The sequence below is a fragment of the Rhinolophus sinicus genome, chromosome 6 (assembly GCF_057876585.1).
Source record: "Rhinolophus sinicus isolate RSI-liver-muscle chromosome 6, RSI-T2T, whole genome shotgun sequence".
In the NCBI taxonomy this organism is placed as follows: Eukaryota; Metazoa; Chordata; class Mammalia; order Chiroptera; family Rhinolophidae; genus Rhinolophus; species Rhinolophus sinicus.
Genome location: NC_142506.1, coordinates 67,336,041 through 67,351,001, shown reverse-complemented (window position 1 = coordinate 67,351,001; position 14,961 = coordinate 67,336,041). Strand labels below are relative to the sequence as shown.

Genomic DNA, 14,961 nt, shown 5'->3' with positions numbered 1-14,961 from the left:
TTCAGCAGTACAATGAAATAAATTGATATCGTTATCACATCTGGTTTATTTAAAAATCATAGTGCACACACATACCAGGCATGATTCTGTGAACTATAGGTAATGCCTTAGGGACGTCTACACAGACAGAACCCTTGCCGGAACTCTCCAATCCCCAGTTAGGAAGCACTGTTAGGGTCCTTGTGTTGACGGAAATACATCTTTTGATATTTATAAACTTCTTTGTTTTACTCTCACTTTGGCTGTTAGGAGCTACAGGGCCAAATTTGCACACACATACCCTTTGTACAAACAGAAGTAGTCCCATAGCTCAAGTTCTGGATAATAGCATCATAATAAGATTTTTGTTGTGATTGCGATTTTATCACGACGGTTATGATCATAGCTAACTCACTGGGCTGTCCTCACCTCCAGGACGATGCGTCGCCCTTCAGCTGTGTAATCTAATTTGTACAACAGCCTGCGAGAGACCTCGTGGTTTTATCCCTCTTTCATCCGGGAAGTTCAGAGAGCGTAGGGGTTGGGTCCAAGCTCTCGCATGTAGCCAGTGCACAGGCTGTGTTCGGAACCCTCTCCAAGTTTCATCTCACGTTCCTTCCTTTCCTTACAAACCTTCTTCATTTTTCCCCCTTTCCCCAATCTTTCTTACTAAGGATTTTTATCATTTTCAATCTCTAAAAGATAGACTAGTGATTCCATAAAAATGATGTGGTTCTCTTTTTGCAAAGATATTTTTAAGTAAAATAGCCGCGAATGTAAGCTCCACTTTTCAGTAGGTAGGCCTACTGAGATATATGGCAGTGGTTCCGAATTTAAGACCAGTGGACCTTTGAACACCAGGATTAGGGGCACCGACACCCCACACAGTCAGAAATCCAAGCATAACTTTGACACCAACCACCGCCAAAAAAAACTTATCTACCGTCATCCCTAGAGATCCACAAGGGATTGGTTCCAGGCTCCCCCATGGATACTCAAGACCCCCCTATAAAATGACAGAACAATGCACACAGTCAGCTGTCAGCATCCACGGATTCTCAACCCCAGATGGAAAATACTTTTCCACCTGTGGTTGGTTGAAGCCACAGATTCAAAACCCACGGATACAGAGGGCTGACTTTGTAGTCATTGAAAAAATTGCACATAAGTGGACCCTCACAGTTCAAACTTGTGTTGTTTCAGGATCAGCTTCAACTCCACAGCCAATTTCTTAAAATCCATTTGCAGTGGAGAACTACTTGGGGGTTGGGATTGAATATCCTCAAGCAAACACTTGTGTTCTGTTGTGTTGTTATTATGGCAGCATACAGAGGAAAACACATGACAATCCAGTACAAAGGAGCAAAGGATATAAGACATACTCTGTCCATAACAAGCTAAACACGGGTTTAGAAGCCTTAAAGGGACATTTTTAAAGAGCTTTGCAGACATAGTAAGACTGTCAGAGATTCAGTTCCAATTCAGGCAGGTGGATAGAGATTCAACCCAACGCATACTAGCACCAAACGAGGAGAATGATATATTTTATTTTCATGTGTTCAAACGGAGTTCAGGGTCTACAGGAAATAGGAGACTGTGCGTGGCACACTTTATACTGAGGACACTAAAGGTGTAAAGAAATAGAGCATCGTGCAGAGAGAAGTCAGTAAGTAAATCTGCATAATTCAGGTGCTGGCAGAGCAGACACAATCGTGAGCCCGAGGTCTGAGATGCCTGAGGCCCAAGCCGGGGTGGGGAGGGCGGTGCTAAGAAGGAAGGCCCCCGCAGCTCGCCGGGGGACAGGGCATCGCTCGCCTTTCACTAACCTGGACACCTAGATGGGGTGGCTAGCGGCTGGCCTTTCCAAGGGCATCCAAGGAAATGTCTGCATTGTCTCTCACAGGCCGAGCATCTGGGCCGGGCAAGCAGCAGCCCACAAAGTCCTGTAGAAATGGAGGGCGTGTGTGACATGCTGGTGGGAGCCACTCTCATTGATTCTGAAAGAGAGAGTGGGCAGGCTGCTGATAAACGGCATTTTTAAAGAACAACTGGGGGTTGGAGGAACAGGTGAAAAAGGTGAAGGGATTAAGAAGTGTAAATTGGCAGTTACAGAAACAGTCACGGGGACATACAGGACAGTGCTAGGAATATAGGCGGTGATATGGTAATAACTGTGTATGCTGTCAGATGGAGACTGGACTTGTGGGGTGATTGCATCGTGTTACATAAATGTCTAACCCCCATGTTGTACATCTGAAACTAATATACTACCGCATGTCAACTGTAATTGAAAAGTAAAATTAAAGAGGAACACCTGAGGCTGGGAAAGGACCAGGAAGTAACATTCGAGTTTATACGTAAAAAATAGAGTGTGGTATTTCCTGAGTGGTTGAAACAGTATGTATTGAAAACAATTTCAAAGTTTCACCAATGCAATTTCAAAATGATCATAGCTGATTGATGTCTGATAGATTGTTAAAAGCTAGTTAATAGATTGTTCAATGCAAAATGATATTTTACTTAATCACCATTTTCCAGGTTTTGAGTTACATGTAGTAAAGGTTTTATAAAGACAGAAACAGATTATACGAGGTGAACTGCAGAAACAGACATTATTCATTCATTCATTCAACAAATAGTCATCCCCTAATATAAGACAATCATTTTTCTGTTCATGAAGAAAAATGCTGAGCAAAAAACACATGTGCTTCCCTGCCTTCAGTGGAAGGGACAAAAGTAATTAAGTTAATCATTAATTAACGAATGATCATTCCAGCACACAGGAGGTACTTGATGTTATGAAATAAGCACATAATAGGATATTTGATGCAGTCGTGCGGTCAGGGGATTTTGCCTGAAATAAAAAGCAATGAAGATAGACCTAAAATAATAATAGAATGTAAGTGGTCGTGGAGAGGAAAATGGTATTCTGGGCAGAAAGAATCGTCTATGTAAAGGCGGAGAGTGTGCGGAAGGATTAGGAAGAGGCATGTATGGCTGGCAGAGAGAAACAGAACCTGGAAATTGCAGTAGATAAATGCACCAAATCAACATAGTATCCACCTTACACTTACACAGTGCTATGTGTCAACTGTATCTCAAGTTTTACAAAAAGAAGTGAGGCATAAAAACAAAGCAAAAAAGATGACACGTCAGAGGGATAATAGCCAAACTCTGCTAGGCCTGTGTGTCCTAAGAGATTTATCTTTATCTTCAGAGAAATGGGGGGCTCTGGAAGTGCTGGAAACCTTGTTCTTGAGTCTTCTTGCCAATGATAATCTATATTCCCAGACGTGACACCATCACTTATCTTTCTGTCCTCATCTCATGTTACTTCTCAGCTGCACGAAATACAGTTAAGTTCTTCTCTAACCCTTTTCTTTGTCAGTTTCCAAAACACCATCATCGGCTGATTTTCAGGGACCCTCCGCGGCTTGTCCTCAGCAGCTGCCATGTTGGGTCCTCTTCCTCTGCCGGACTTCCAGGTCACCACACATCAAAGCTCCATCGTCAGCCCACTTCTCTCTTTCTGGGTGAGTTCCTTCATGCTGATGTCTCGCAAGTATATATCTCCCATCAGATCTATAGTTCACGTCCCTGGAATCACATTTGTTATTCAACAGAATGTGGAAGTCTCGACCCATCCCTTTTTCAAACTGCCCAACTCCCGATCTTATCCCAATGTGTCAATGTACCAGCCTACATCCAGGAACTTCTGCCGGAAACATTAGTTTTATTTATTTTTGTTGTTTCTCCTTTTCTGCCACAACTACATTCAATTTATTGCCACGTCCCCTTCGTTCTAGCTCCACCCGCTTACTCGAGCTCCATTTCCAATTCTATTACTTAGGACCAAGGTACCATCATGGGTGAAACAGCCTTGGAACTGTTCTCCAAGCTTCCATTTTATCTCCCTTTGACATTGTCCCCAGAGCAATCGTTTTGATCTCCTCTAAATACACACCAGGTTGGGATACATCTACAGCACCTCTGAATACTTTTCCACTTTGCACGCTGAATAAAATCCAGCCTCTGTCCACATTCCTCAACTCATTTAATGCCTGTTTCCAGCCACGCTGGTCTTTTTGTTCTTTGAAATGCCAAGCTCGTCCCCACTTCAGGGCCTCTGCCCAGCATGCTCTTCCTGCTTCACCCCCACCACCCACTCTTTACATAACTTCCTTTTAGTAGCAGCTTACATGTCGCCTTCTCAGTGACATTTCCCTGACCATCCCACTTAAAAGAGGCCCCTCTCTGCTAGTTCCTGTCTCAGAATTTTGCCTGTTTTCTGATTTCTGGAGGACGAGCCATGAAGTCTAAGGAGTGAGTGTTTGGTACCGTTTGATATTTGTTGAATGAATGAATGAATGAATGAATGCGACTCACACGTGAGGCTGTGGTTGGCCAACATATTGGGGGTTTCGCAAGAGTGGGAGATGGTCGAATGCTCGGGATGCTTGTGCTCTAGTACAAGGGATGATGGTGGAAGAAATGTTTACCAGTTCAATAAATGACTGAGTTAGTTACCATGAACAATAATAAAATCTGATACATATTCTTATCCGTGAACAAAATATTACAGGAGCACAAAGGAGGGAACACGTCTCCATCTTTATCGTTTGATCTAAAAATACATTCCTGCAATTCTGACATTTCATCTTTTGAAAATGTCGGTGTTAAGTGAGGAAATCCATGTTACTTAGTAAAACTGCCCTCTATCTTTGTATAAAATGCAAATCCAGGGCCGGCCTGGTGGCTCAGGCGGTTAGAGCTCCATGCTCCTAACTCCAAAGGCTGCCAGTTCGATTCCCACATGGGCCAGTGGGCTCTCAACCACAAGGTTGCCAGTTCAATTCCTCGAGTCCCACAAGGGATGGTGGGCAGCGCCCCCTGCAACTAGCAACGGCAACTGGACCTGGAGCTGAGCTGCGCCCTCCACAACTAAGACTGAAAGGACAACAACTTGACTTGGAAAAAAAAAAAAAAAGTCCTGGAAGTACACACGGTTCCCCAATAAAGTCCTGTTCCCCTTAAAAAAAAAAAAAAAAAAAAAAAAAATGCACATCCAGACAAATATAAGTCTTGTCAACGTCAAGCTGTGTAAAGGGGTGAGGTGCTGCTCAGACAGATTTTCCTACTTGGGGATTCGAACCTTGACTCTTCCAGAGAGCTTAGCCCTCGCATCCCTGTACATTACTGCCAACGATGTAAAATAGACAACGCTGATATAAATAAGAAAAAGGGATTTTGCCTAGCGGTCAAGAAAGATGGCTGAATCCTAGTTCCAGCAGTGATTTCATCGCTAATATGGAGTTAAAACACTCTTAGTGTTGCTATAAGAACTAAATGAGTTAACAAGCATTCAGGTCATGGTGTAAACACAGTAGGTTATAACTAAAAGCATGTGCAATAGAACATACAACCTATTCCTCCTTCTGGCCCCAAGGAAAGAGAGGAGGAGAGACCTGGGAGGGAGGGACGAGGACCTTACACAATCGGTCCTTCCGGCAAATCACACGATTGCTCGATTGCTCGATTGCTCGAGCCCTGGCCTGACAGCTGCTAGAGGAAGAGAGGAGGTGAAAGAGTTAGATTGAACCTGAGATTGGAGGGTTTAACTCAGCTGGAATGATCCTTTTTTTTTTTTTTTCAACCCAAAATAACTCGGAAGTTGTGAGACTTGCCCTATATATTTCCAAGAGATGGAGAAGGGAAATTCAAAATGCTGTTTCTTTTTTTAAATCAGCTTAAAAGCACTGTCAGTTGCAAGATTTCTTCTGATTTCAGCAATGTTAAAACATGTTTTATAAAACGTGTGTCTTAGAATCACGGAAGTCGCTGACCAGAAGCAGGAGACAAATACGATTATTTAATGTTTGCATGTCGATGAGCTCAGATTGCTTACTAGCCAGTCATAAATATAAAGAACTCTGACACAGGCAATGACTGCTGAGACCAGTTTCCAAATGGGCCGCCCAGAGAAAGTCTTGTAGTTTTTAACAAACTAAGAGAATATTCCACTCTGGCCTAGTCTTCTGTGGACTCCAGAGTTCTTGTTTCATAAGGCCCTAGCTGAGACGTGTGTGGTTTACTGCAGGCCTCACATTACTGATTATAGAACATATTTACCATTTGTTGGTTCCTTTGAGGTCTGCAGGATGTTTCTCTCCCTCTCCCTCTCCCTCTCTCTCTCCCTCCCTTTCTCCTTCCTTCCCTCTCTTTCTACACTGGCTCCTGGCAGTTCATGACTGTTCTTTCTGGTCTAGTGAAGCTGCAAAGCTGGATGCATAAACACAACATGCACCAAGGTTAGAACAAGAGATAAACTAGCTCCCAAATCCTATGAGGAAATACAGTGCTGGAACATATGATGGTGTGAAACAGAAGTCACACCTCTCTGTTATGTCCTCAGCACACGCTCCAATTATGACCTAACATGTTCTCTCTAAACCATCTCCACTTTCCCTCAATTCCCTCACTACCATGACGCCTTTGTTACATTGCTTAGTTTACAGTTCTTTTTTGGAACCATGAAAATGTACTACCTTATATACAAAATAATATATCGGCAATCCATAAAAAAACTAAAGCGTCAAGATTGTTTGACAGGTAATAAGGTATCAGAAACACTGTGTGTCTCCTAGAAAACAAGAAACGTTTTTAAAGGTCAGACGCCTTTGGTGCCAACAAAACCCCATGCTTGACAATCATGAGTTCAGACGGCTTAAAGTAACAGATTGGATGCCTACTTAATTAATTAACTTAGTCTTCATGATAACACCAAATATTATTATTTTTCAGCAAAATAGAAAATGAAAACCAGAAGATGGTGCACACTTCCCTTTGCCTCAGTTGTTCCTGATGCTGCCTTCACACGTCTGCTGGGGTCCTTGTCTTCCCGCTCCAATATGTTAGCCCCACGTGCATTTCTCCATCACTTGTCACATCCTCAAAATCTCCGTCGTCACTTTAATATGGAAGCACTGGCTGACGGTAGTTTTTTCTTGGTTGCTCTGCTGATTTGAAAATGACGTCAAATAGTAGTCTGTGTTTTACATATTTTTTCACTCAAAAAAAAAAAGAAAAATCTAAAATTCTACCTTTGAATCAGCAGGGGTTTGAATAGCTCTGTGGGACAGCCGCAGACGTCAGCCATCAGTAGACAGGGTTATAAATGTTGCAAAGTGTGCAGTTGCAAGCTAAAATTTCTGAATCCAGCTTGAAATCAGTCCAAATAAATAATGGACGATCAAAAACAACACTCCTTTCAGAAAGCTAAGAGCAAATCTCAAAATTTCAAAGAACATAGGCAGGCAGATATTCCAAGGTCATCATGCAGAGTCACAAAGTAAACAGTGTTACTACGACCAGCAGTAGGAAGTACATTCAGCTCCTACTATGTGCCAAGCACCATCTGTCTAAGCACTGACATGAATTTTCTCGTTCAATCACAGCACCAGTGTGAGGTTGGTACTCTTGCGTCATCCTGTTATGGATGGACAAGCAGGCCTAGATTAGTGAGGAAACTTGCCCTAGTTCATGTACCAGTTCAATAAATGACTGAGTTAGTTAGTTACCATGAATGATGATAAAAATCTGATACGTATTCTTATCAGACAGAACTTAAATTTGAACGCAATCCAACCCCCAAAATTTCACCATGAAGGAGATTTCATTTACAAATAATTCGAACTCTATGTAACTCAGATGGAAGCAGAAATGAATCGAGTAACATTTTCAATCAAATATACCCTCCTATCTCAGAAATAATGAACAATGCAAACACTGTATAAAAAGCATTATTTTTTTTCAGGGGGTTAACACCTGATCTCCGCTACCCAATGTCTAAATATTGCTGTTCGAGGGCCTGTTCTTCCTCCCTGTGTTGATGACCTATTGACACCCATGAAATGAAATACCGTAGATTCCCGTGGATTCAAATACCATCCATATTTTCTACCCTCAGCCCAAATCTTATCTCTGTGCCCTGCCCCCCATTTCCTATTGCCCAAAATGACAAGGCCCTTGGGCATCCCACAGATAACCATGTTGAACTTGAACTCTTGATTTCCCCCTCCTCAGCCTGCCCTCCTCCTGCCCAGCACACTCCACCTGACGTAGGGCCACCACCTACCAGACATTTGGAAGTCCTCTTGGATCTCCATCTTCCTTGTCCCCCATCGTCATCTCAAGCGGCCAAGCCCAATCCAGAAGCAAGTTCTCTCAAGTCTGTGTCTAGAATGTGCATTCATTTCAGTGCTTTCTTCCCACTTCCACGACTGCCGTGTGTGTGTGACACACTGCGCTCCTGGAAACTAGTCCAGCCTCCTAACCTTGCTCTCAGCTTGCACTCCTGTTCTCCTTGAAGCCATTCTCCACAATGCAGCAAGAATTTCTCAAAATGAAAGTCTGTGTTATGTCCTTGCATAAAATCTGTTTAAAGCTTCCACTTGCAACTCAGATAAAATCCAAACTCCTTATGAGAGCCCTGTAAGTTCCAGCCCCAGCCTGGTTTTCACACCTGATGCCGTCAGCTTTGCTCTCTGCTCCTCCCATGTTTGTCTTGATCCCATTACAGATGCTGTAACCCTCACTCCTTACTTGTCATCACCAAGTCCTTCTCATTTGGACATCATGGCTTAGCTGTCAGGAAGACCTCCCTGGACATCCTCTCCAAACAAGAGCCCCAACTCTGATTCTGTCTTCTCAAACCTTAATCTTATCCTTTGTCACATTTTCAATCTTTGAGATATTTTTATTTGTCCATATATTTACTAGCCTTTCATCTGCCCTTCCCACTTGAATGTAAGTTCCAGGCCAGTGAGGGGCCTGTTCGTCTTGTCCACCATCGAATCACTGGTACCAGGAAGAGTGCCTGTCTTTTGGAAGGTGCTCGTTGGGGGGTTTTGACCTTTGTTGCTTTAGAGAGAAGCATTATGTTTAGGGGAAATGGTGAAAGGAAGCTCTTTCCCTCCTCTCTGGTCAGTACAGAAGGCAAGCATGAGAGTGGGACCTCAGCCCCCAGTCTGAACACATGAAAGGGCTGCCAGCTGACAACATTCCACCTCACTGATTTAACATGGACTGGAAAATCAAGAGGGCTGCTATTTAATAATAACTTCTTCATTAAAAAGAAATCAATTATCCTCGTTTGGAAACATCTGGATGAATTATATATATATCATGGTCAGATCAGAAAGAACTTTTAAAGTTTATTAGCATGAGGTCAGAAGGCTAAGAGCTATGCGAAGTCTAAAGTCTCTAGTTCTACATTTGATCCTCATTTCTAAACTAAAGGGGAAGGTAAGATGGAAGTAGCTTTCTTTTTTTTTTCTTCAAGTTTGAAATCAAGGCAAAGAGATTTTATCACTTTAATAACTGAACAGTAATTATGAGAATGTTCACTGACTTAGGAGGAAATTATTCGACAAATACCCTCTGCCCTCCAAAAGTTTCCTCTTTTGGGAAGAGGCTGTAGGTCAAGTGTGAGAGATTAAGGGTGACCACATCTTCTTTGACAAGCCTGGGACAATAGAAAAGGTCTTAAGAAAATGGCGGCTTCCATTTCCCGTCTCTTGAACATTCGCTCTTGACCCCTTGAGCCTAAGGTATCCATATGTCAAAGTCATTTAAAGTAAAGGTCAGCACATTTTTCTGTAAAGGGTCAGAGAGTAAATGTGAGGTTTTTCAGGATATATGGTTGAAGAGAGTAGCCAGTAGTTAAACAAATATGTGTGGCTGTGTTCCAATAAAGCTTTATTTACAGATACATATTTGGGCTTCATTGAAGTTTCAGACTCATGGAGCATTATTCTTCTTTAGATTTTTTTTTTTTTAACATTAACACATTTTAAAACCTTTCATTGCTCATCGGCTATACAACAACAGGCTGCAGGCTGGATTTGGTAGAAAGGTAGAGAGATGTCCGACTGGCCACCGATTGTTCCAGCTGTCAAACACTGAGACACCTCAGCTGAGGTGCCAGGTTTCAGGGCAAGATGAGCTATCTGGCTGTGCGCTATCCAAATTCTTGGTCCCCAGAATCATGAGGCAGGATAATAACAGTTTGTTTTAAGCCCTAATTTTTTGGACAGTTTGTTAAGCAGCAACAGATGACTGGAGTAACTCTTATTATAACAGACACAACAATGAAAGGCTACTTTTAATCTTTTTGAAAACTCCGTGACTATCTCACTAGTCTCACCCCTCACAAATGTCCGTTCCCATTGGGCCACATGAATCAACAATTTTGACTGTATTTATCAAAATAATTGGTTTTCTTGGTTCCATTATCAAAATGAGCAGTTTCCATTAAAAATGACGTTGAACGCTATGCGTTATACTAAAATCAAATAGGAGATGATTTTTCTGGTTTCACCATTACGATTTGAGACACAAACGAAGCCGCCAACTTCCCAAATTCAGGTCCTAAGAACGAGTTTCCTTCCCTACCCTGTAACTGACCTACGGTTTTTGTCACCCCTGTTAATTTACCCTCCTTCCAGCCCCCCTTTGAGCACGATGTCTTCCTCTCCACTGTCAGGTCCTGCAGCTCTGAAGGAGCACACGACCCCCATTCATATGCGTAGAGCGTCCTCCTGGTCAGAGAAACGGCTCCCACAGGCTGCATAAACCAGTCAGAGGTAATTCGCCTCAGGCAATCTGAACTGGCATTTCTGGGAAAGAACTTTCACTTTTGTTTTTCTGCTAGACTGAAAATTGTAACAAGGAAAATGGCTGGAGTCTAGACCTTCTCTTGCTGTCGTACTAATTTCCAACCTAGAGCCAAAACAGCTTAGATGCCACGACAGGGCTGCGAACTCAGAGATGTGGGGAACATGTCATGTCGTTTCTGCGTGCTTGGTCTAGGGACAGCCCTCAGTCTCTGCTTACAGGAGACGAAGTCACATTTTGTGACAGTTGCAACAGAAAGTGCCCTGAGTTACCACATGGGAAAAGACTTTCCTGCCATGGACTATTCATTCATTTAGTCTTGAACCAATGTTTGTAGAAGTATATCAAGTATATTCCAGGCATCGGCGATAGGACATCAGGACACCAAAACCCGCCAGAGCACAGTCCATACCCACCAGCAGCTCACTACAGAAACAGACCTATGAACAAATAATTAAGATGCAGTGTGAAGGATCATTTCATTGTGGCCTAAAGGAGGAAGTCATCAAGGATGCTTGAGGGGACAGCAGAAGGTGCAGAGCCCACTGAGGGGTGGGGGAGGGGCAGCAGGCCCAGCCCCCCAGCGCAGAGCGTTCCACTAGGACACCTTGTTTGAGGAAGTGCGAGTTCAGTGTAACAGAGCCAGAGTGCACAGTGGCAGCATCTGCAGCGAGGGGCTGTTCCCAGCCCAGGACCGGCCTGGGATGTGATACTAGCGGTTCAGAATCCCTCCTGTGGGCAAGGGACGACATCAAAGCAGTGTCAGCTGGGGTCGAATCCAATGACATTTATTTTTGGTAAATCACTCTGTCAGCAGCATAGGGTGCACGTGACTGACTGGAGGGGCAATATGACGAGGGCCAGAACCAAAGGAAAAGCCAGGAGGCGGATGGTCCGGTAGATGTGGGTGAAAGTAAAGGCCTCTTTATCCTCACCCAGTTCCAAGCGTCTTCTGTTCTACACCTTCCGAGCACTTCCTTTTTCTTCCTCTCTGCCGTCTACTCATTTCCAATTTCCTTCAAAGAAGACTGTACAACTTGGTAGCATCCCGTGTTCTTTATTTCATCTTCTTTATGTCCTGGTGCTTCTAATAAACTTTTGGTAGATACATTACCTCTCCCCTCCCTTCCCCTCCCCCCAGAATGTGTACAGTGACAGAAAAGAGGACAATGGAGTGAATCTGTGATGTGAGTGGCCCTGGAAAGCGAGGGTGAGTAAGGAAAGACTTGTCGAACCTTAGCCCTGTTAGGGCGAGGACCCTCTGCCACAGCATATCCACGTGGTCTTCCACCGACACATGGTGGAGGAAGTGGCATCTTGGTCTATAAGATGCAAAACAGCTAATGGAGGGCTCAGATGTTGCACTTCACACAGCCCTCTCTGTGTCTGATGTGGGCGGAAATGAGCTCCGCCTACAACGCTCCGCTGGGCCGAGGCGTCGGAGCGGGCTGGTGCAGGTGCAAAGCGTGGGCTGGGAGCCTTGGGGCGAACCTCTGAGAGCCAGGGGGCCCCGGCTTGTGGCAGTCAGTTGGGACCGTATAAAGCCAGAGGCAAAGTGGCCTTCGCAATGGAACCTGGCCCTTCATCTCACTCCGGAATGCCCTCCTGACTCAAACGCGCAGCTCCTTGGGGCTGCACGGTCAGGTGCTGGGAGCAGGTCTTCTGTGGTGAACTGAGCAGGCTCCCCTCTGCCCAGAGCCAGGGCCGGGCGCCTGCTCAAAGGAAGGCGGTGCTTCCCCTTTTGGCAATTCCGGCTCAGAGCCCAGCCTGCTCTCACTGCCCTGCAAAACCTCCCTGTGCTGGATGGGGAGGCAGGGCTGCCCCCTGTGGGACTTCTTTCCAATGCTGGGTGGAGGGGACATGGGAGGGAGGTGCAGGAAGCAGCCGCCTGGGTCTCACAGTGCAGGCTGTTGGCTAGGGTGATGCTGAGCCCCAAGTTCACCACTGAGAGCTGAATTCAGTGGCCAGGATGGAGCCGGGGTGGTTGTGGCAGAGGCAGCACGTGTCCTAGCGTTCACATGTAGGTGACACACACTGTAGGCAAAGCAGCTCCTCCAGCCAGGACAGGCCCCAGCCACCCCTGACACACACATGGAGCTCACGTACATCCCTGTCCTGGACTCGTGTACGCATCCTAACTCGAGAAAGTATCCTTCTCTGTTTACATGAAGAATGTGTGATTTCAGACCATGTGGATAGGGTTGACAATCTCTATTCTGCCCAGAAACAGGAGTTTTCTGTTTCAGGGGGAGCCCTTCCCTGGTCATCATGACTTTCGTTGTTTATAAAAAGGTAAACCAGTGACTGAAAAGAAGCAAAGGGGCAGGGTGTGCAACAGGACTGTATCGATGACAAACGGACTTTATCTTCTCAGGTGTAGGAGGGAAGGATATATTTTCATGGTAGTCATTGGAATCAAGGCTGCAGAAAGAATTCAACTCATTCTGTTAGATTCACCCTTTTGATCCCAACTGACCCTGACCGAAGGCGATCCTTGGATCCGGGCAATTTTCGTTGTTGTTTTTTGCTTTAAACTTTGTTTCTTTGAAATACAAGGGCAAGGTCCATGTTTGGCTGTGTTGGAAGAGAGTTAGCCTCCGTCTGGTTGTCTGTGGTGATAGTTTTAAACGGGCGTAAATAAACGTAGGCTCTTCCAACAGACATTCATGGATGAGCTTGTCTGTCTTCCTGGAAAACGGGCGTGCTCATTTATGGATGGAAGAAGTAGGTTCTGCAGAGCACATTTTGTAAGATTCCTTTGATGTAGAATTGTGTGTGTGAGTGTGTGTGTGTGCACACATGCATATGTGAACACAAATGTGTACATAGATACAGGTCCAGAAGTGTGGCTTCCAAAAGGGAAACAGTGATTCTCTCTGAGCGTTAGACAGACACTGACAGTCTCTTTTTTGTACATCGCAGTCTTGCTTGGTTTTGATAACGATTGTTAAATCACTTTGAAACACAAAAGTCTGGTACAGCAATTCAGTAACACATTGACTGGAATCCAGTCCTATAAGAAATCCACGAACTTGTTGACCAGAAACACGGTCTACATGACTGATAAGGACTTTCATAAGAAAAATGTAATGGCAGGAAGCTATTTTTAGGGGGTATTTATGCTATTTCTTCTCCTTTTCCACTTAGGAAAGCATTTGAATATGTGGTTTTTATTTCAAAGAATTTGAAATTCTAAACAGTAACTGCCTCCAACACTGTACTTCCCTCCCTATCTAAGGAAAGAATTATTCATATACTGTAGGCAGGCTAACCCATTAGAAAAGTACGTCCAACTATTACATTTTCAATGAAAAGCTCTTTCTACCCATTTCAAGTATCATTAGCAAGGTAACCCATACATCACCCGAGAGCTGTCTTTTGACTTACTCTCACTGTGTACTTTAGACTAATCCAATGGCGTATGTCAATTAGATCTCAACCAAATTGGAAAAACACTTTTTAAGTTTATAAGATCTGTAGTAATAGCATTTTTTAAATTACTGATGTTCATATTTTATATTTTCTGTTGTTTTTCTTGATTAATTTTGCTAGAGACTTATACTAATCTTTTCAAAGGACCAGTTTGGGTACTTTGTTCATTTTCTCACATATATTTATTTTCTTTTATATTTAATTGATTTGGGTTTTGCATATACGTGTGTGTGTGTGTGTGTGTGTGTGTGTGTGTGTATATATATATATATGTATATATATATATATATATATATATATATATATATATATATATATATATATATATTATATATTATTTCCTTTTGTGTACTTTCCTTTGGTTTGACTCCATTCTGCTTTCTTGAGATGGAAGCTTATACCTCATTTTTCTTACCTCCTTTGTCTCTGAAGGCATTTGGGTTGACAAATCCTCTAAATGGCCATTAACTTGTCTACAATCAGTGTGACATGTTTATACGTTAACAAAAGGTAGCAGAGCAAAGATTCAGTGCAGGCTGGTAATGGTTCAGGTAACACTGCGTCATGTGGCCAGTGCTGACCACCTAAGTGACAGCAACAATAGGACACTTATGTAACTCATAATAAACACAGCTATGGGCATTGAGGTCTATATTTTATAGGATCAAGACCCTCCATTTGGCCCAAGAAAACAGTGGATGAAGCGTGAACTCAAAATGACTCAGAATACATATTTTCTGAAATAATTTTCATCCCGAGCTTTCTGCTCTTCTAGTCTCAACCTTGCCATAGGAAAATACAGGCAGATCATGAAAATGAAAACAATAAAACAAACTCATGTGATATTCACTTATCTTTTTAAGTTAGCATTTACTC

The 14,961-nt window shown here is 43.4% G+C and overlaps 1 long non-coding RNA gene across 3 annotated transcripts; it reads right to left on the bottom strand.

Moving 5' to 3' along the window:
* Positions 1–1,510: 1,510 nt before the first annotated feature.
* Positions 1,511–14,074, bottom strand: LOC141567940 (uncharacterized). Of its 3 annotated transcripts, none has more exons than XR_012490936.2 (3): positions 8,114–14,074; positions 7,080–7,465; positions 1,511–6,995 (listed from the first exon to the last, which is right to left on the bottom strand). It is a non-coding gene; the product is annotated as an uncharacterized LOC141567940 (long non-coding RNA). The 3 variants fall into 3 exon arrangements; XR_016021572.1 differs by having other exon boundaries at positions 1,511–6,992; XR_012490937.2 differs by having other exon boundaries at positions 7,080–7,197; positions 8,114–14,070.
* Between the last annotated feature and the right edge of the window lie 887 nt (positions 14,075–14,961).